Below are 21,709 nucleotides of genomic sequence, written 5' to 3' on the forward strand. Positions count from 1 at the left end.
AAGCGTAGGCATATATTTTTTACCAGTTCATCAAAAAGGCATTCCCGCAGGACTCTGGTTGGGGAAGCCAACTTGCGTAGAACTGGCATTTGCGGTTCAGATGTGTTGCGAACAGATCCAGATTCGGGCAACCCCATATTTGAAAAATGTGATCCAGTGTGGGTTGATGTAATTCCCACTCGTGATTGGTCGAGGTCGACCTGCTCAGGGAATCCGCAAGATTGTTTGATGCTCCCGGAACGTGCACTGCTATGAGGGTGATTTGATGTTGAATCGCCCAACCCCAGATTTGTTGAGCTCGAAGGGATAGCAAGATGGATCGTGTGCCCCCTTGTTTGTTTATGTAGTGCATGCATGTTGTGTTGTCAGTCCGGAATAACACTGAGGCTCCTTGTATGATGGTGCAAAAAGCTTTCAGAGCCAGTAAAATGGCCAGTAACTCTAGCAGGTTGATGTGCCAGGTCTTTTGATAAATGTCCCACCTTCCTCTTACTGTAAGACCCTGAATGTGCACCCCAACCTTAGAGGGATGCATCCATTGTGAGAGTGAAATTTGGAGTGTCCACCAGGAATGGACGACCTGAAGAGACGTTTTCCTCAAGTGTCCACCATAGTAGAGCTGTTTTCATCGGAGATGTGACTTTGATCATATCGTTGAAGGATCCTGAGACTTGAGCCCATTGCTTGTCAAATTCCTCCTGAATGGGTCTCATTTTTAGGCCGCAGTGAGGGACTAGAGGAATGCAGGAGGACAACATCCTGAGGAAAGATTTCAACTGTCGAACAGAAACTTACTTGTTTAACCGGAGGGAGGCCGCTAGGTCGCAAAGTCGTTGAGTCTTTCGTGTGATACAAATGCTTTTGATAGCTTGGTGTCTAGGATGGCCCCCAAGAACAGTCAGTTTTGAGCAGGGAGAAAATGAGACTTGTCAATGTTGAACGTAAGGCCCAGAGACTGGAAGAGGGACCTGCAAAATAGAGTGTGTCTGGATGCCTGTTCGAACGACCGTGCCTTCAGCAGGCAGTCATCTAGATAAGGAAACATTTGCACTCCTTGTAGATGAAGATAAGCTGCCACCGGTGCGAGGACCTTGGTAAACACTCGGGCGCGGAATGAAGGGCGAATGGAAGGACCTTGAATTGAAAATATTTCCCGGCCACTCTGAATCTGAGAAATTTCCTGTGTCTCAGCAGAATGGGAAGATGAAAATAAGCATCTTGAAGATCCAAAGTTGTCATATACTCCCCTTGGGATAGTAAAGGAAGTACCTCCTGAATAGACAGCATGCGAAATGTTTGTTTTTTGATGTATTTGTTCAGGGCGCGTAGGTCCAGAATAGGGCGCCATTCCCCCGACTTTTTCTGTATAAGTAAGAATCTCGAATAGAATCCCATACTCCTTTGTAGTTTCGGCACCACTTCGATCGAGCCTTTTCTTAACATAATTGTGAGTTGACTTAACACCTTGAACGCTATGGGGATTTTTCTCCTGTGCTGGAATTTTGCAGATACCACTATTCATGACGAGCTGGGCTCGTCATCAGCATAGCAGGAGGCTACTGCATGACGAGCCCAGCTCGTCATGAGCATGGAAGGGGTTAAAAGTTCCTTCAGGTGGGCAGGAGGTGGACCTCTTGGTGTAGAATTGGGAGGAATCTTCACAAACTCCAACGCGTGCCCTTTTAAAAAAAAATAAAAAAAATTAAAATATCCAGAACCCATTGATCGGTAGTTATCAGTGACCATTTGGAGTAGAAGTGGGAGATTCGACCTCCAACCTTTGAAAAAGTGGGAGGAGTCAGGGATGACGGATGGAAAAATTCATTGCTTCTTGGAGGAATCCTTTCCTCTGTAAGAGGATTAACCTCTGTATTGCCTGTAAGAAGTAGAAGGCTGTTGTCTGTACGATTGTTGACTCTGGGAGGAATAAGGTTGTTGCCCTTGCCGATACTGATTGGAACTTCCCCGAAAGGAAGATGTGGAGCCACGACCTCTTGCACCTCGAAAAGGCTGCTTTTTAAACTGGAGAGTGCCAACAGCACGAGCAGTATCGGTGTCCTTCTTGACTGTCTGAAGGGCATCGTCGATATACTGGCCAAACAATGATTCGCCGTCGTAAGGCATGTCCAATATTTTCGTCTGTACCTCCTGATGGAAAGAAGTGGCCTTTAACCAGCCCGGTCTCCTGAGGACTGCCGCACCCACCAATAAACGGAACCCAGTAGAAGACACATCAACAGCACAATCGATAATCTCCGAGGAAATCCTTTCCCCTTCTTGAAGAAATTTTAACGCTTCTGCTTTAGATGGCCCTAGTATCAAATCTACAAGGGATGAAATGTCTGACCACATTTGTCGATCGTAATGGCCAAGAATAGCTAAAGAATTGGCCGCTCGAACCATAGTTGCCACCATAGTGGAAAACTTCTTGCCAATAGCGTCAAGGCGTCTACCCTCTCGGTCCGGAGGTGCTGATAATGGAGACGATTGATTCCTGGCACGAGGTTGTGCTGCCTGAGTAATAATGGAATCAGGCTTTGGTTGTGCAATGAGACGAGCAGGTGAATTTGCGGGGGCCTTCTATTTCTCATCCAGTCGCGGTAGGACAGCTGGAATTGAATTAGGGTTTTGCATGAGCTTGAGACCTTGCCAAATAAAATCGATGATGGGGATAGAACAAACTTGTTCCTGAGGCTCATCTTTAAAATCATATAAGAAACAATCCTCGGAGGAGGAGCTTAGCGCGCATCCAAGATGGTCGCGTGAGCACAGGGCTCCCGAGACCCTCGCCACCTCCCACATATATCCTGCCACTAATCCTGCCACAGATGACGGGTTATTGAAGATTTAACCCTGCTGATCTGAATGCTCTTTTCCGAATTTGATTTGGATGCCGGGAACCGGACTTACTCCGTTTGCAAGTTGGCGGCCTACAACGGGGAGCAGCCTGGGACTAGGGTCCCCGAAGTACCCGGGTGATAATTGAACAACAACGGCCAGTGGAGGTTGTCTTGTGCCCCCGTGGTACTTTCGGTTTCGTTTTCAGACTCTCTGGGCTGAACCCGGCTTCCATCTTACTCCAGTCTCCCGAGGTCTGCGCTTGGCTTGTGCGCGGGCCCGCCACTCTCGGTGCTTTAGACTTTTCGGAGATTGACCTGAAGAGGAGCCATTCATACCAGGTCTCAGAGGGCCCTCAGGGGCACGTTGCGCACTATGGCGGGCAAGCCTGAGGGCGATAAGCGGACGACCAAGAACACGCACCGAGGGGGTGCCTCTCAATCGAACAACATGGATCGCTACACCCGTCCCAAAGGTTCCCCCAGTGGTGCGTGCAACACACCGGACGAGACCAGAGATGGTTCTGCGTCGACGGCGGAGCTGACCTTGCGGGACGTCATGGGCGCCATTGCGGAGATTAAGACTTCCGTGGGCCAGCAGTATGAGACACTGGCCTTGAAGTTAGACACGGTGGCGATCGACATTAACTTGATCAGGACTGATCTGGCGAAAACCAATGAAAAGGTCAAGTCTCTGGACATCAAGACCGCCAGTCTTACAACCGACGTGTCTGATCTTCAAACTGAGGTCCGAAAACTACGCTCCACTAACGACTTGTTCGCCCGCCGGTTGGAAGACTCCTTGAGTCGCGCAAGGCGCAACAATGTCCGCATTATTGGGGTTCCAGAGAAGTCCTCTGAGATGACTACAGATCTCCTCGTGGAGGACCTGATCCTACACCATCTGGCCCCCAAAGGCCTCAGTAACTTTTTCGCAGTTGAGCGCGCCCACCGTGTTCCGGGTGGAGCTCATAAGCCAGGCGCTCCGCCGCGACCCATAATAGCTAGAATTTTCAACTTCAGGGACAGGGACGCTATTCTACAGGCATCGCGAACCGGAGGTCCCACAAAATTTGTGAATGCAACCATCAGCTTTTACCCGGACTTTACCCAAGCAGTTCAGAAGCAGAGAATGGAATTTATGGGGGTCAAGCGGAGGATGCGGGAAATGGGAGTGAAGTACTCTATGCTCTTTCCTGCCCGGCTTCGAGTTGAACACAACGAGCGAACGCTTTTCTTTCTTTGAGGTCGTCAGTGACTGGCTAGACACTTTACCGGCGCGTCGAGATCTCTCGGAGGGCGCAGAAGGTGGCCTGCAGGAACAGGAGTGAGGGGTGACTACGGCACGCCAAGTGAATGGACTTTGCAGCAGTGGTTTGATGACTTCTTATGTGAACACGTTTGTTTGCTGAGCCTGGGGGTGGCGAGGGGGTACGGAACTCTTCCTCCTCCTGGGGTTTCTCTCTTTTTGTAGATTAGTTTCTGGGAAGGGCGACAGGCACACTTGCAAGTTGCAAGTTGGGGTGGTTCTTTGGACTAGCGCAGGGGTGCAGGGTGGAGGGATATGTTCTAGGAGTTTTCTTGGGGGTGGGCTGGGGATCTTTGTTTGGCTTTGTTTGGTTCAGAGGCAATGTTTCACGATTTAATTTGATTTTGATGTCTGCTTCGCTGGGAGGGGGAGTCGATCCTTACTGTTGGGATGGTTGGTAGGGGGTTGAGGGTCATCAGTTGGAATGTCAATGGCCTGGGAGATGGCATCAAACGGGGTATAGTGTCGCATTTCCTGAAACGTTTCTCCCCCGATGTGGTTTTGTCACAAGAAACGCATTTGATTGGAAACACATGTCATGCAATGAACCGCCGAGGGTATCGTCTGGTCGCCCACTCCGGATTCACCACTGGGTCGAGAGGGGCGGGGATCCTGGTTAGAAGCTCCCTCCCCCTTGCAATTGATGTGACTACTCTAGATGGTAGAGGTAGATACGCTGTTGTTTCCGGCAGATGGGAGGGGAAGGCGATTTCCATACTTTCTGTCTATGTCCCGCCTGGCTTACAAGCTACGACCTTTGCAGACTTGGGGGACATAATACTGGGACTCCCAGAGGGTATTTTAATTGTGGGCGGAGACTTTAACTCAGTGGTCTGCGGCGCAGAGGATCGTAGCCCTCCAAGAGACCTTACGAAATCCCAGTCTTGGTTGAGTAACTTCTTGGAGACGCTGGGACTAGTGGATTGCTGGAGGTTGATGCACCCTGGACAGACACAGTACACCTTTCACTCTGGAGCGCACGGGAGCCTCTCCCGACTTGATTACATACTTGTGCCGGCGGCGCAGGCAGTCTCGATTAGGGAGGTCAGACACCTGGCCCGGGGTATATCCGATCACTCCCCAGTGTGGCTCTCCATTGATGCTCAGTTTGGGGCGGAGGGTAGAGTGGCCCCGATCAATCCCTGGCACTTTCGTAATCCCAAAACCAGGGCGGGTATGGTCAAGTCCATCGATCAGTACTTTGCTGAGAATGTGGGGTCGGTGTCCTCTTCTGTTTCCTTGTGGGAGGCTTTTAAGACTGTGATCCGTGGTCAAGCCCTCTCTCTGATTGCCGATGCTAAGAAAAGGAAGAATGAGGAGGTAGAAAGATTGGAGGCTGACCTCAGTAGCTTGGAGAGAGAGTTGGAGTCTGGTGTGACACAAGAAAAACGGCATGCGCTCCAACTTAAACAGTCGGATTATCGTGCCCTAGTGACAGACGCTGCCAAGGCTATGAGCCGGGAGCAGCGGGGACGATTGTATGATGTGGGGGATAAAGCGGGAAAGTTGATTGCCTGGTCGGATAAGAAAGAGAGGGCGAGTCGTGTTGTGCCTGTGGTAGAACGTGCTGATGGAGTGCGAGTGGTTGACCCAGTTGACATAGTGGAGAGTTTTGCGTGTTATTTCCAGAAGGTGTATGCACCAGTCTCAGACAGACCGGAGGACGACTCGCATCTGTTGCTTAGGGATATCGCCTTGCCCTGTCTGTCTGATTCGGACAAGGAGCTCATGGAGTCGGAATTCTCCAATGATGAAGTGGCGCTCGCTATCCTCTCCATCCGCTCGGGGAAGGCCTTGGGCCCGAATGGTATCCCCATCGAGCTGTATAAGTTACGTCCGGATAAAATGGCGCCTTCTCTCCGCGAGATGTTCCTGGAGTCGCGTGAGACTGGGTCACTCCCACGGGACCAGCGACTTGCATCCATCGTTGTGATTCACAAAGTGGGTAAACCCCGGGATTTATGTGCCTCATATAGACCGATATCACTTTTAAATGCCGAACCCAAAGTCTTGGCGAAACTGTTGGCTAATCGCCTCATAAAGGTGATTGGTGACTTAATACACCCGGATCAGTCCGGATTCATCCCGCACCGCAACACAGCGCTCAACTTGCGTCGTCTCCATGGCGTCCTGGCGAGGGCGGGGTCCTTACGTGAGCCGGCCATCTTGGTGTCCTTGGATGCCACGATGGCCTTTGATACCGTAGAATGGCCGTATTTGTGGGCTGCCCTCGCGAAGTTTGGGTTCGGCCCTGGGTTTATCGGTTGGGTTAAACTCCTGTATGCAGAGCCGCTTGCCCAGATTGTGGTGAATGGTAGGGTCTCGAAGTCCTTTGTGATTGGGAGGGGTACACGACAGGGATGCCCGTTATCTCCTTTGCTGTTTGCGCTCGCCATGGAACCCCTGGCTGCTTGGCTGCGATGGGAACCGTCACTTAAGGGAATTAGATGGACCCCTGACTTTGAGGACCGCCTATCGTTATACGCGGATGATATTCTGTTATACCTTACCTCCACACGGAAATCACTGGGAGTACTGTTTGATGTCCTCAGCTCATTCGGCAAGAATTCCGGCCTGGTGATTAATTGGGCTAAATCCTGCGTCTATGCACTCACTGGTGATGTTCCCCCGCTAACGCGCAAATGCCCGATACAGATAACGCAGATTGGATTCAAATATTTAGGGATCTTTATATCATTAGACCCCGCGGTACGTTATGAGCGCAACCTGCTCCCCCCCACTGCTCCGGCTTAAATTTGATGTAGCGGCCTGGAGTAGCCTGCCGTTGTCCCCACTCGGACGGGCTGCCCTTTTTAAGATGATGTCCCTGCCCCGGTTTTTATATGCCCTTCAGAATACACATGATCTCGTACCAGCACGATACTTCCGCGAGGTAGAGGGTCTGCAGAGGCAATTAGTTTGGGGCGGGCGTTCTCGTATCGCTCTTGCAAAATTGACACTGCCTTGGTACGACGGGGGCATTGCACTGCCGGACATCAGGCGCTACTATTGGGCATCTCAATTGAGTGCAATTAACCATGCCGTGTACGGCCCAACGCCGAACCCTGCGTTTGAAATGGACAAATGGCAGTTGCCGGGAGGGAATTATAACAGGGCGCTATATTCTAAATCGAATTGCAAAGTACTGTCAGGGCCCACTGCAGTGGCCGTGAGGGTGTGGAGAAGTGCGAACGCAGCCATGGGATGGTCTGACAAATTGACCAGGGCGACCCCACTTTATGCGGCGGAGAGACTGGGTAGCCTGTGGACGACGAAGGGCTTCGAGAAGTGGGATCTTATCGGTATCAGTACGATTGGGGATCTGTGGGTCAAGGATAGGATCAAGACCTTTGAGGAGCTGCAGTCGGATTATGCTCTTAGCAATAGGGAGCATTTTCGCTATATACAGATCCGACATGCGCTACATTCGGTCTTCCCGACCGGAACTGTCATTCCGGAATCCTCCCCCCTTGAGGATAGGGTGCTTGATGGCTATATTCCCGATAGCACCATATCTCTCATATATAAAAAACTGATTAACGACCGAACGGATCTGCTCCTGCATCTCCGTGAGGCGTAGACCGGTGATGGACTGGAATTGGACGCTGAAGATTGGCAGGCGGCGATATCCTCCCCGAAAGAGTTCGCAATCCCGGCTCGTCTCCGGCTGGTGCAACTAAAGATCTTACACCGTATCTATGTAACTGGTCCCCGTCTGGTTCGTATGGGTCTCGCTGTGGATGGAGTGTGTAGGCGTGGCTGCGGTGCGCTGGGTACCTTCCTACATATTATATGGGAATGCCCGGCTGTGGCTCTGTTCTGGAACCGTGTGCATGTGATTATGGAAGAGGTCACGGGAGTTTCTCTGCTGCCTGAGGCCCGCCGTTGTTTGCTGAATATATGTGAGCTGAATGACTACACTGTTGAACAAAAGGGGAGTATGGCCCTGTGGACAGAAGTGGGGAAGGGCCCAACTATACTTTTAAAAAAAGAACAACCCACACTTCAAAATATTTCCAAAAAGTATTATTCTGATTGAAAAGATAAACAAAAACTAATATGTTTATCTTGGCAATTAATTGCACTTTTTATTCATGGTTTTTTAGAAAAGTACTGTTTTTTAGCGAGAAAGGACAATGTCTTTCACATACATAGCCAGGCAATCTTGCTGTCTTAGTTGTACTCAAACATATATACAAAAAGTGAAAAACATACAATCACAAATAATTACATTTCACAAAACATAACATTCAAAAAGAACGGAACAGGTGAGAAATGTCAAGTTCTGTCCAAATACCATCATTGAAGTATTGAAAAATAAATACAGTGAAATAAATTCTGATTGTTCTCAAAGAATAAGATTTGTTCCCCTTTATCTGAGGAGCGTTTCAAGAGGACTTAATCCCATTTGCCGACGCGTTTCGAGTGTGGGTTCCTTGTACCCCAACTCTCATCAGGGCCAACTTAATTTTTTTCTCAACCTTTATCCTATTGATAAAAAAGACAAAAACAATTTTTCTTGCTTATTAAAATTGCTTCCATCAACCTTAACAGGCTCTACGTTTTGTTCCAACTTAGCCCCAGAGGCCCTACCTCAAAGCTGTGGAGGTCGAGGTCACTCTTCAAACTTGTAAATGCGGCTGTGTGCACGGTTCTAAAATGAGAATCGTTATGCTTGTGTCAATGCAACACGTTCTACGTTTGTTTCTCTTCAGATTTAAAGGGGGCAAAAGCAGGACGATCATACCTGCATTTCGGTCCCACAAAACACGGGTGTGCGTAATGTTCGTCAAAACCAAATTTCAGGGCACCACTCGTATAATTCAATTATGTTTCTTTCTGTAAAAAGAGTGACCGGGTGACACCATTATGGTTCTCCTTACACATTTTTTGAATAATCAACCCTAGTTGCCCCAGCGTGTTCCCGCCACACTCACAGTGAGCTGACTCACGTTGGTCGCAGTGTCTCGCGCTAATCCAGGGAGTCCCTGTAAGTTCACCACTTGCTGTGAATCTAAAATGTTAAAAACACCACATTAGGGACGCTCCACCGGTGGGAAGGCTTCCAAGCGTTTCTGTCCTGGACTGTATCTAACGCTTACCGCTGTATTCCATATGTGTTTGTCCAAAAGCACTCTCTGTTCTTTTTTGAAAAGTATAGTTGGGCCCTTCCCCACTTCTGTCCACAGGGCCATACTCCCCTTTTGTTCAAAAGTTTAGAGCGGGTTGTCACCCGAGTGAGTTTGGACTGAGACCGAATTGGTCTTGTTTGTTTGATAAAAGATTCATTCAGTGTCAGGAGAAGCCTCTCCTGTCAAATTATGTCAGAGAAAGAGACTCTGTCCTTCACAGAAAGCCACATTCAGAACTTGATTGCTTCTAATCCCTTTTCCGGCCTTTCACTTAGCAATACAGCGAAATATCAGAATGAGGCAGACAAATTGACTCGCCTCCAAAAGAAACATATAAGAACTGAATTACATGGATATTTCCTTCTGCAGCACCTTCAGGCAGGCACCATACCGTGGGGCCTACAAGTTAAAAACAAACCCGTTATTTTTGTCGAAGACACTGAGTACAAAAAAGGTTGGGATTCACAGCAAGTGGTGAACTTACAGGGACTCCCTGGATTAGCACGAGACACTGCGACCAACGTGAGTCAGCTCACGGTGAGTGTGGCGGGAACACGCTGGGGCAACTAGGGTTGATTGTTCAAAAAATGTGTAAGGAGAACCATAATGGTGTCACCCGGTCACTCTTTTTACAGAAAGAAACATAATTGAATTATACGAGTGGTGCCCTGAAATTTGGTTTTGACGAACATTACGCACACCCGTGTTTTGTGGGACCGAAATGCAGGTATGATCGTCCTGCTTTTGCCCCCTTTAAATCTGAAGAGAAACAAACATAGAACGTGTTGCATTGACACAAGCATAACGATTCTCATTTTAGAACCGTGCACACAGCCGCATTTACAAGTTTGAAGAGTGACCTCGACCTCCACAGCTTTGAGGTAGGGCCTCTGGGGCTAAGTTGGAACAAAACGTAGAGCCTGTTAAGGTTGATGGAAGCAATTTTAATTAGCAAGAAAAATTGTTTTTGTCTTTTTTATCAATAGGATAAAGGTTGAGAAAAGAATTAAGTTGGCCCTGATGAGAGTTGGGGTACAAGGAACCCACACTCGAAACGCGTCGGCAAATGGGATTAAGTCCTCTTGAAACGCTCCTCAGATAAAGGGGAACAAATCTTATTCTTTGATAACAATCAGAATTTATTTCACTGTATTTATTTTTCAATACTTCAATGATGGTATTTGGACAGAACTTGACATTTCTCACCTGTTCCGTTCTTTTTGAATGTTATGTTTTGTGAAATGTAATTATTTGTGATTGTATGTTTTTCACTTTTTGTATATATGTTTGAGTACAACTAAGACAGCAAGATTGCCTGGCTATGTATGTGAAGGACATTGTCCTTTCTCGCTAAAAAACAGTACTTTTCTAAAAAACCATGAATAAAAAGTGCAATTAATTGCCAAGATAAACATATTAGTTTTTGTTTATCTTTTCAATCAGAATAATACTTTTTGGAAATATTTTGAAGTGTGGGTTGTTCTTTTTTGAAAAGAATGACTACACTGTGGCACAAACGCAATGGGCTACGCTTGGCAACATGGTGGCTAAAAGAGACATAGCACAGCTATGGGGTCCCAGAGGGCACCTGCGACTTCTTCGTGGGAAGAAAATATGGACTGGTGCATGTTCAGGGAAAAAACGGTATATGTCGCACGTGGTAGACCCAAGAAGTGGGGTAGGGTCTGGAACCAGTGGAATTCGTATCGTGGGGAGATTTGTGCCCCCCGTTCGCGGAGGCCCCAGCACTGCCACAGTCCCCGTGACCTGACGTTCCTACCAACATTTAGATTTTCGTATTACATGCCCGATTGCCCGGAGGCCCCCCTCCCACTTTTCACTTCATCCTTATCTTTACATGTTTGTTTGATATGACTCTCCCCCATGAGAAGCATTTTGCCGCATTGCCTCTTGTTTCGTGTGTTATTGTTGTTTCTTCTTGTTTTCATAAATGATTAAAATAGTAAGACCTTCACTACTTCCTACACCACTATTATGCTCCTGTCGAAACGACACGTTGAATTGCTGCTGGGCCTCCGGGCTGTCAGCTGAAAGCTGTGTAAATCGGCACTGCCAACTGCTCTCTATTGTTTTAGCGACGGCCGGCCCCTGTGGTTGTAGGCTCGCAAATGTAATACTGCAATTGTAATAAAGGTTTTAAAAATTTTTTTTTTTTTTAAAAGAAACAATCCTCCTCTCTGGTAACCATAGGAATGTGGAATCTTTTTGCCGCCCTTTCCATGAGTAGATGAAAACCACCTATGTCAACTGGTGGAGAATCCAGAGGAGCTGGAGTAGTGGGAGATGGTGTTTGAATCTGATAATTATCCCATTCCGAAAGAAGGGATCTGTCATCTAGCTCACCCTCTTCCCTGTCATCATCATCATCATCATTATCATCCTCATTATCCTCCTTCATGACCTGAGGAGCATCCTGATGTTGTACTCTGGGCGCCGACATAGAAGGTGTGGCAAGTGATTCTCCAGTAGGAGGAGGTTGAAGAGGCGCTTGAGGTGCCGGAGAGGCCTTTAATGAGTTGGGAAACCAACGGTAATAATCATCCAGCATGAATTGGAGGTTGGAAATAAGAGATAAAGGCATCTGTGCCATTGGAAGCTCTGGCGCAGTTTGCGTGTCACAGGTGAAAAAATCTTTGTCTTCTTGGTCATCATCAGAGTCCTGACATTTAATAAGAAGTTCAGAGGGACTGCAAGCAGCCCAAAATCTGTCATTGTCCTCCGATTCATCATCATCAGCATCAGAAGAAAATAATTATGCTGGAGGTTGAGAAGCAGTTTGAATTGGCATCAGGGTATCCAAAGGTGAATGTCGCAGCTGAAGTAAAGAGCTTGAAGACTTCAAAGGTACCAGATCCATGGATGCATTCGTTGATGTCGTCACCGTCGACAACAGACGTTGTTGCTGAGCCACTGTCGACGAATCCACCTTTGACAAAGCCACCGTGACGAAGCCACTATCAACGAAGCCACCGCCGACGTAGCCATCGCAGACGAAGCCACCACCGACAAAGCAACCGTCGACAAAGCCATCATCGATGAAGCCATCGTCGAAGACAATGAACGCGTCGACGAATGCTTCTTCTTCTGCTTGATAGATACCGTCGACAAAGTCAAAGGCACCGTACATGAAATAGGCTTCACCTTTATGGATACAAACGTCGACTGTGAAGTTGCCGATGACAGGGTCATAGACGTCTCCATAGACGTTGAAGTCGTTGATGTAGACGCGACAACAGCAATTCTCGTCTACGGAAGAAGAGACGACGAGCCCATCGACGAGAAAGGCAGTTTCTGAGGAAAAAACTGCGGAGGTGGACTCCTGAGAATTATGGGCGTAGAAGTTGCAGATAGCCTCTGAGGGGAAGAAATCACCCCTACTGAAGTTGAAGGTCGGTCAGTGGTCTTAGCCACATGAGGTTTCTTCATCACCTTAGGTTTAGGAGAAACCTTCTGATATTCACTGGTTCTCTTCAAGGATGAAGAAGTCTTGACTGAGGACACACTCTTCACATCTGAGAGAGGGTACTCTGAAGTCTTCAATTTCTGTAGCCACAGAAGGAGACGCCCTTTTCAGTCCTTTAGAGTCTTCTGAGAGAAGGTCCTACATATTTTACAATCTTTGACCTGGTGGTCAGGGTAGAGGCAATAAGAACAATTGTTACTTACTTGTAAACGGTGGTTCTCCAGTATTGGTGTCTTTTATAAATTCACATGCTTGAATATTCCCCATCGTCGAAGTGGGAGCCCCACGGTAAATAAAATAGCAATAACATATATCATATATGTATATAAAAACATAATTACATACATCCCAAAACCATAAATACTCATAAGTACTATAGGTTAGCATTAACACATAGAATTTCATTAAAAGAAAAAGGCACTTCAAAGCCTATCCATGTCGTTATGATAGTCCAAACTACAACCAATCTGGCATCAGCACCCTCTAGAACCTTCTCCCCTACGGCACAGGCCCTCAGATTTGCGTAGCACAAGAGTGACAAAAGAGTCTAGGAGGAGAAGAGAGAGAGAGAGAGAGAGGTGAGGTGGGCGGGTCGCATGTTAATCTATGAAAGACACCAATACTGGAGAACCACCGTTTACAGGTAAGTAACAATTGTTCTTCTCCAGTATTGGGGTGTCTTTCATAGATTCACATGCTTGAATAGAATAGTGAGCAGTAATAGCTGTCTGTAAGAAAACTGCAGTGCAGTGACAGAAAATGTAATTATGTAACATAAGACTGCCAGACAGATGACAACTCATACAGGCGGAGGGAAAGAAATAGGCTCAACTTATTTAAAGAGATTGGCGAGCACCGCTTGGCCCACTGCTGTATCAGCTTCGTTGATCATCTCTAGGCAGTAGTGCTTCGTGAAGGTGTGCCTGCTGGACCACGTAGCTGCCCGACATACTTGATGAATCGGCACACCAGCAAACAGGGCAGTAGAGGATGAAATCGCCCTGGTGGAATGAGCTTCAACTGTAGATTGAAGAGGCTTGCTGGCCTTCTGATGACAAAAACGAGATTGCTGAGGAAATCCAACGTGCAATAGTTGGCTTGGTAACAGAAAGCCCCTTGTGCATGCGTCCGTAAGCAACAAATAGTTGATCAGATCTACGAAAGGGTGCAGTTCTGTTGATGTAGAATTTAAGGCTTCTTTTCACATCCAATGAATGTAAGCTTCGCTCCGTCGGAGATTGGGGATTAGCAAAGAAAGTCTTTAAGAACACTGGTTCATTGAGGTGAAAATCAGTTGGCACCTTAGGCATGAATGCCGGGTTGGTGCGAAGTACAACACAGTCCGATTTGAATTGAAGGAAAGGAGGCTGAATGGTGAAAGCGCGGATATCACTCACGTGACGTGAGGAGGTCAGGGCGAGAAGGAGGGAAACCTTCCAGATCACACTGTGAGAGGAGCAGCAGTTGCGAGAACCACGCTGGCGAGAGGCCATCTGGGAGCGATCAGGAGAATGTGGCACGGCTGTCTCCGCATTTTACAAAGCACTCGAGGAACCAGTGGGATCGGCGGAAAGGTGTAGGCGAATACATTGCACCAGTCCATCAAAAGGGCATTTCCGCACTACCCGCAGTGGGGAAGCCAGCTTGCATAAGACGGGCATTTCCGGTTCAAAGGCCTCGCAAAAAGATCCAGGTTCGGGTGACCCCACAGCTGAAATATGAAGTCCAGACTCGGTTGATGCAACTCCCACTTGTGGGTCGAGGACACGGACCTGTCGAGCTTGTAAGGGTAATGCAGTGACGAAGAGCCCAATCCCAGATTCTCTGCGCCAGCTGAGAGAGTAGCGGTGACTTGGTGCCCCCTTGTCTGTTGAGATAGTGCATACTGGTGGTATTGTCGGTTTGAATGAGCACTGATTCTCCCTGAAGCAGAAGGTGGAAGGACTTTAGCGAAAGAAAAATGGCCATCAGTTCCAGTCTGTTGATGTGCCAGGAGTGTTGCGACTGGGTCCACTTGCCCTTGACGGACAACCCCTGAAGATGAGCGCCCCAATCTTCCAAGGAGGCATCCGTGGTAAGGACTAGCTCTGGAGCGATGGTCAGGAAAGAAGTACCGGCAGCAAGGTTGGGAGGGTGAGCCCACCAACGGAGAGCTGACTTCATTCGAGCGGATACCAGGACCAGATTGTTGAAGGAGCGGGTGACCTGACGCCACTGTTTGTCTAGTTCCTCCTGAATTGGACGACTCTTGAGACTGCAATTTGGGATTAGGGATATGCAGGAGGACGCCATCCCGAGAAAAGATTTCAACACATGAACTGAAACGGACTCTTTTGAACGGTGGAGAGCTACTAGGCGTAGAATTCGCAGTTGACGTTCGTGAGACACGAATGCCTTCGCCAGCAAGGTATTCAGAGTGGCGCCTAGAAAATTTCCGCAGGGAGCTGGATCGACCTGAGACTTCTCGGTGTTGATGGACAGACCTAGGGATTGAAATAGAGTCTGACAGAATTGAGTGTCCAGAGACGCCTGATGACGAGATTGTGACTTGATAAGACAGGTAGGGAAAGGAAAGGGAAAGATTTGAACGCCCCTCAAACGTATATATGCCACCACTGGGGCCAGGACTTTTTTTAAAACGTGAGGGGCGGAACAAAGGCCAAAAGGTAGAACCTTGAATTGAAAATCTCTGCTCCCCACCCGGAAGCGCAGGAACTTCCGGTGCCTTGGAAGTATCGGCACGTGGAAATAGGTGTCCTGGAGATCGATGGTGGTCAGGAAGTCGTCCTTCGAGAGAGGCGGAGGATTTCCATGAGTGTGAGCATGCTGAAAGATTGACATTTCAGGTACTTGTTTAAGGACCGCAAGTCGAGGATCGGGCGCCACTCTCCGGACTTCTTGAGGACTAGGAAAAAACTAGAATAAAATCCGAGCCCCTTCTGAGTTTTGGGAACCACTTTGATGGCACCTTTGAATCATGAGACAATTTTGTTGAAAGAGCTCCTTGAGGTGAGCCGGAGGTGGACCAGTTGGAGGAGTGTTTGGAGGGAACTTGACAAATTCCAAGGCATGGCCTTTTGACACAATGTCTAGCACCCAGCGATCCAAAGTGATTAGAGACCAATTGGAAAAGAAAAGAAAGATTCGACCTCCAGCTTTGAGATGGGAAGGCAAGTCATTGCTTCTTAGAAGTGGAGCCTCTGTAGGAAGACTTTCCTCTGTAAGACTTTGTGGACTGTTGTCGATAAGATTGTTGAGATTGAGAGGAATATCTTTGGTTTCCCTGATAATAGGAGAGGTACTGGCTGGATCCGCCGCGAAAAGAAGAGGAGGTGCCGCGTCCGCGCACACCACGAAAAGGCTGGTTGCGAAACTGCAAAGTGCCTAGGGCACGAGCCGTCTCAGTGTCCTTCTTAATAGTTTGAAGCACTTCGTCCACATGCTGGCCAAAAAGTGATTCACCGTCAAAGGGCATGTTGAGTATTTTCGCCTGGGCCTCCTGGCGAAAAGAGGTGGAACGAAGCCAGCCTTGACGACGCAAAACAGCTGCCCCAGCTAGCAGACGAAAACCAGTGCACGCGATGTCCACACAGCAGTCGATGATCTCCGATGACACTCTTTCCCTGTCCTGAAGAATCTTGAGAGCATCTGCTCTGGAAGGCTCAGGAATGAGATCGATAAAGGAGGACATGTCCGACCCCATTTGGCGGTCGTAATGACCCAGAATGGCCAATGAATTTGCAGCTCTTACGGTGGTAGAAGCCATAGTGGAAAATTTTTGCCCAATGGCATTAAGACGACGACCCTCACAATCAGGTGGTACGGAAATAGGGGAAGAAGGATTTCTGGAACGGCGCTGCGCTGCCTGTGTAATCCCGGAGTCTGGTTTAGGCTGCGCTACAAGGCAAGCTAGAGAGTTCTCGGTGCCCTGTACTTCTTCTCTAAACGTGGAAGTAGTGCCGGAATGGAATTTGGAGTCTGCATCCGTTTGACGCCTTCCTTCCAGATGAAGTCAATAATGGGCACCGCACGGACTTGTTTAAGAGGCTGACTCTTGAAGTCATAAAGAAAACAATCCTCATCCTTTAGGACCATAGGGAGTTTGAAACGTTGTGCCGCCCTTTCTATAAGTTGGTGAAAACTGGAGATATCAACGGGAGGGAAATCCACAGGCGCCGAAGGAGGTGGCGACGGTGTTTGGATTTGGTAATTGTACCAATCCGCCATGGTCCAATAATCATCGTCCACTTCGCTGTCTTCCCGATCCGGGAGAACATCATCATCATCATCATCAGCTGCCTGTATCTGAACTGAAGGCGCAGATGGCCCCGGCGGCACAGGAGACGAAGGAGCAGCTGTAGTGATAGGCACCATAATCTGAGGAGAGCCGTGGTGAGACGGTGGAAAACATCTGTTATAATCCTCCAACATGTACTGGAGATTAGAAATGAGGGAAAGCGGTATTTGTGCTGTGTAGAATGTTCCTCCTCATGAAAGTGATGATCTTCCAGATCGTCATCATAATCCTGACACTTGATGACCAGTTCCGAAGGACTTTGAGCTGCCCGGAACCTAGCATATTCCTCCTCATCAGAACCAAAGTCATGCTCCGAACCCGTGGCAAATAGAGGTGATGGAGGCTGAGAGTGTCGTGGAAGCGGAAGCTGATCCAAAGACACATGACGACGCTGGTGCAGAGGGTCAACGGCAGGTGTCGCGGAGCCGGACGTGGAAACTGGCACCAGAGGTAGTGATGCAAAAGTAACCGTTGACGATAGCACCGCCGTCGACGGAACAACCAACGAAGCTACAGCCGACGAAGCCGTCGACGACGGGGCCGCCGTTGACGGAGCCTTCGTCAATGAAGCCGTCGTCGACGGAGCACCCGCCAATGAAGAGGCTCTCTTCACAGAACACGTCGACGAAGACTTGGACATCGATAAGACCCCCTTCTTAAATGATGACGAGGAAATAGGAATCATCAACGAGACTGGTTTGTTCCTCACAGATACCAACGTCGACACTGAAGACGTTTACGCATCCGCCGTTGACGAACTGCTGGCAGAAGTCGTCGAAGATCCAGACACGGCAGATCTCGTAGTCGGACAGATCGTCGACAATCCCGTAGACGATTTGGCACTTTTTTGGCGGAAACATGCTCTGAAGGAGCTGTGGACGCCTGAGTGTCAGATCTTGGGGGCGTAGGCGTAGCAGGAAGAGCTGGAGACACTGCAGGAGCCCCCTGGAGCTGAAGCTTCCTCCTTTTAGGGAAAGGAGAATGCAATTCCTGCACACTGCTACGCTTAGAAGTGGCTCTAGACATCCTAGACGCAAGACTTTCTGCGTCAGAAAGAGGGCCCTCCTTATCCTTCAGCCTCTGTAACCACAGAAGGAGACGCACTTCTCTGTCCTTAAGAGTCTTGGTGGAAAAAGTCCTGCAAATCTTACATTTGCCTACCTCATGTTCTGGATAGAGGCAGTAAATACACTTCTTGTGAGGGTCTTTAGAGAAGAGCCGCAACTTCCCACAAGAAGCACATGGTCGAAAAAGAGATTTCTTACTTGAAGACATCCTGAAAGCTGAGAAATCCAAAAGGAAGTAGAGAAAACTGAGCAGAGCTCAGGGAGACTCCCTTCACACGACGTGCGGAAGAAAATCTGAGGGCCTGAGCCTCTGGGGAGAAGGTTCTAGAGGGTGCTGATACCTGATTGGTTGTAGTTTGGACTATCATAACGACATGGATAGGCTTTGAAGTGCCTTTTTCTTTTAATGAAATTCTATGTGTTAATGCTAACCTATGGTAATTATGAGTATTTATGGTTTTGGGACGTATGTAATTATGTTTTTATATACTTATATGATATATGTTATTGCTATTTTATTTACTGTGGGGCTCCCACTTCGACAACGGGGAATATTCAAGCATGCAAATCTATCAAAGACACCCCAACAATGGAGAATTGCATTTTTATGATTTTTACTTTATGTTATATATATGTATATATGTATATATATATATATATATATACATATATATATATATATATATATATATATATATATATATATATATATATATATATATATATATATATATATATATATATATATATATATATATAATTATGTTATTACTGCATTGCTATGTTATGTACCGTGGGACTCCCACTTTGACGACGGGGAATATTCAAGCATGTGAATCTATGAAAGACACCCCAATACTGGTGAATCAACCTAGACAGGCACCTGAACATGCCGAATCATATCAGCAATGCAACTAAGGGTGCTAAACACCAGATGAGGTTACTAAGAAATCTCAAACCATTCCTTCCACAGGAAGACTTCAAATGGGCAGTTCAAGCTCTAGTATTGGCCAAGGTTAGCCTACGGTAGTTCCACTCTCTGTGGTATCCCCAAACAAAACTTGGCTTCACTTACAGCTTCCATTAATGCTGCAGCCAGACTGATTACTGGTACAAAAAGAAATGATCACATATCCCCAGCCTTAAAATCCCTAAACTGGCTACCTTACGAAGCTAGAATACAACTAAAGAACGCTTGCTTGACTCACAAAGCACTACACTTCAAAACCTCCAACTATCTGGTTCACAAATTAGAATTATCAGGGGGTGGCCATCTGTCTCGAAGTGCAAACTCACTGCTCCTGAAACCAAAAGGCTCCTGAAATCACAGGTCTTTCACAAAAACAGAATGAGTAATAGAGCATTCTCTGGCATGGCACCAAAGATTTGGAATTCCCTTCCACCGGAAGTCTGTTGAATCCCACCCACCGCGTCCTTCAAAAAAGAAGTGGAAAAAAATCCTAATGCTGAAGTTCCTGCCCTCAAGTCCCTGGCTCAGCTGCTGCAATACCACCCTCCTCTCTGATGCTATGACTGTCCATTACTGTCCATTACACGGTTGTACTTCTCGGTTTAACAGTGTGAGCAGGCCGTTGTACATCTTTGTGTGGTATTTTTGGAATGATTTTCTCCTATTACCAGATCGTTGTATTTTACATGTGTGTAATCCGGTGATTAATAGTGTTGGCAGGCTATGATCTAACTGGTACCGTGTACCTTGCCTGTTCTTCTCCATTATTGGTTCTGTCGGGATTCGTTTTTAAATGCTCTGAATCGTGCCAATATAATGTACTCGTCTTGAACCTAATTGTAATGATTGCTTTTGTCCCACTTTTGTAATCTACTTACCTCAACTGTGGAGCTATACAAAACTTAATAAAATAAATGAATAAATAAATATGTTCTCTTAGTTACAGACGTAATTGCATGATGGCTTGGCAGTTATGGTTCAAATAACCTAATAACAGAGCAAACTATGAGCCTGATAAGAGAAACAGAAAAAATCTCTAACAGCCAGAATTATCATCGGCATGTTTTGCGAGTCTGTAATAGCGAATAATAAGGAATCGCTATGACAGACTCGCAAAACGGGATTCATGTAGGAATCGCAATATTTATTGCGATTCCTACAGCTTCCTTATTTGCGATTAGCTAATTGCTAATCGCAAATAAGGAATAACTCCCCATTCATTCCTATGGGCCTTTGAATGGGAAGACATATCAATGTGCGAATCGCTATTTGCGATTCGCATTTTGATTTTGCGATTTCAAGGGTGCAGGGGTGTCCAAAGGACACCCTGTTGCACCCCTGAAATGACATAGGATGCTGGTGTTACGCACACACATGTCCTTGGGACATGTGTGTGTGTAACATACAACTTTCTAAGTTTCCGCTATTTACCACGAGGTTTGACTTTGCGGTAAATAGCGGCCCAATTTTGCGAATTCGCAATTTTTAAATGTTTCATGAATTGCATTTAAGGAATCTCAAATAGAGATTCCTTAAATGCAATTCCTCGAAAATATGCGATTTCGCAATTAGCGATTTTTGCATTTGGGATGATGAATCCCAAATGCAAAAATTGCGCTCGCAAAGGGCCAGATTCGCAGAATCTGGCCCTTTGTGAGCCGATTTTTCTTTTATGAATCTACCTGTAAGTGTCTTCTAGAGGGTGATGAGATAAGTAGTGATAATATAGCAGTCTGCCCCCAGATCGCTTTGAGGTGGGGGAGATCGGTATCCACGCCAGTGCATATTGCATAGTGTTGCCCTTGGTCTCAGGCATATAGTGGGGGCCGGTGATGAGGAAGGAATGGGGGAGTAGAGGAAGTGGAACCTGCACTCGACCAAATAGGTTAGTATTCGGTTTATAAGGTGATTCCAAAGCCGGTGGTGCTGTCTGGTGTTCCCTGGAGATCCAAGAGCAGGGCATCACACGCATGTGCTATGGGGCGTTCCCGCAATCGGTGCGCTTCTTCGCGTCAGAGTGTGGCAGCTTCAGCTCTGCTCCGCTTAGTCACTGCCGCCTGCCAGCTTCTGCTCTCGCCTGCTGTTACCATAGACAATTTATTTTGCTGAAAGTGGAACTTAGGTACAACTGTCACAACAATGAATGCACAAACAAATAGCAATAGATGTATTGTATATGAACGGTCAGCGACTAAAAAGTCAGTATCGGCTGGCATGACTCACGAGTAGGTAGGCGACAGGGGAGTCCGGGGGCTGTGGGGGAAAAGGGATTTGCCTGTGGGTAGTGATTGCGGAAGGGAAGGAATTAAATTACATTTCTTTTTAATCACTTGCCTTGCCGCCACCCGATCCCGCCTCGCTCTCCTGCTTCCGATTTCAGGAACAGGTAGCAGGCAGACAGCCAATCACAATGCTGCAATGGTCTGAGAGTTGTGGCAGAGCGCCAGAACGCCAGGGGCTATAGGGGTGGCCCTGTTCTCCATGCATGCTGTAATGCAGCCTGCATGGAGAAGTGGGAAAGTGCGCATGACTGGTTTGGACGGCCCGAGAAGGCTGACCAAACAGTCACTGCGCACTTTTAGGAGTGGGAAAACCACCCATCCTCTGCTTGCA

General features: G+C 47.4%; 1 protein-coding gene across 4 annotated transcripts in view; it reads right to left on the bottom strand.

Moving 5' to 3' along the window:
• The window catches only part of ALPK3 (alpha kinase 3), a 1,275,893-nt gene that overhangs the window by 204,246 nt on the left and 1,049,938 nt on the right, over window positions 1-21,709 (bottom strand). The gene's annotated exons all lie outside the window — the stretch shown is intronic.

Source organism: Lissotriton helveticus, chromosome 3_2 (genome assembly GCF_964261635.1).
Source record: "Lissotriton helveticus chromosome 3_2, aLisHel1.1, whole genome shotgun sequence".
NCBI classification, from domain to species: Eukaryota; Metazoa; Chordata; class Amphibia; order Caudata; family Salamandridae; genus Lissotriton; species Lissotriton helveticus.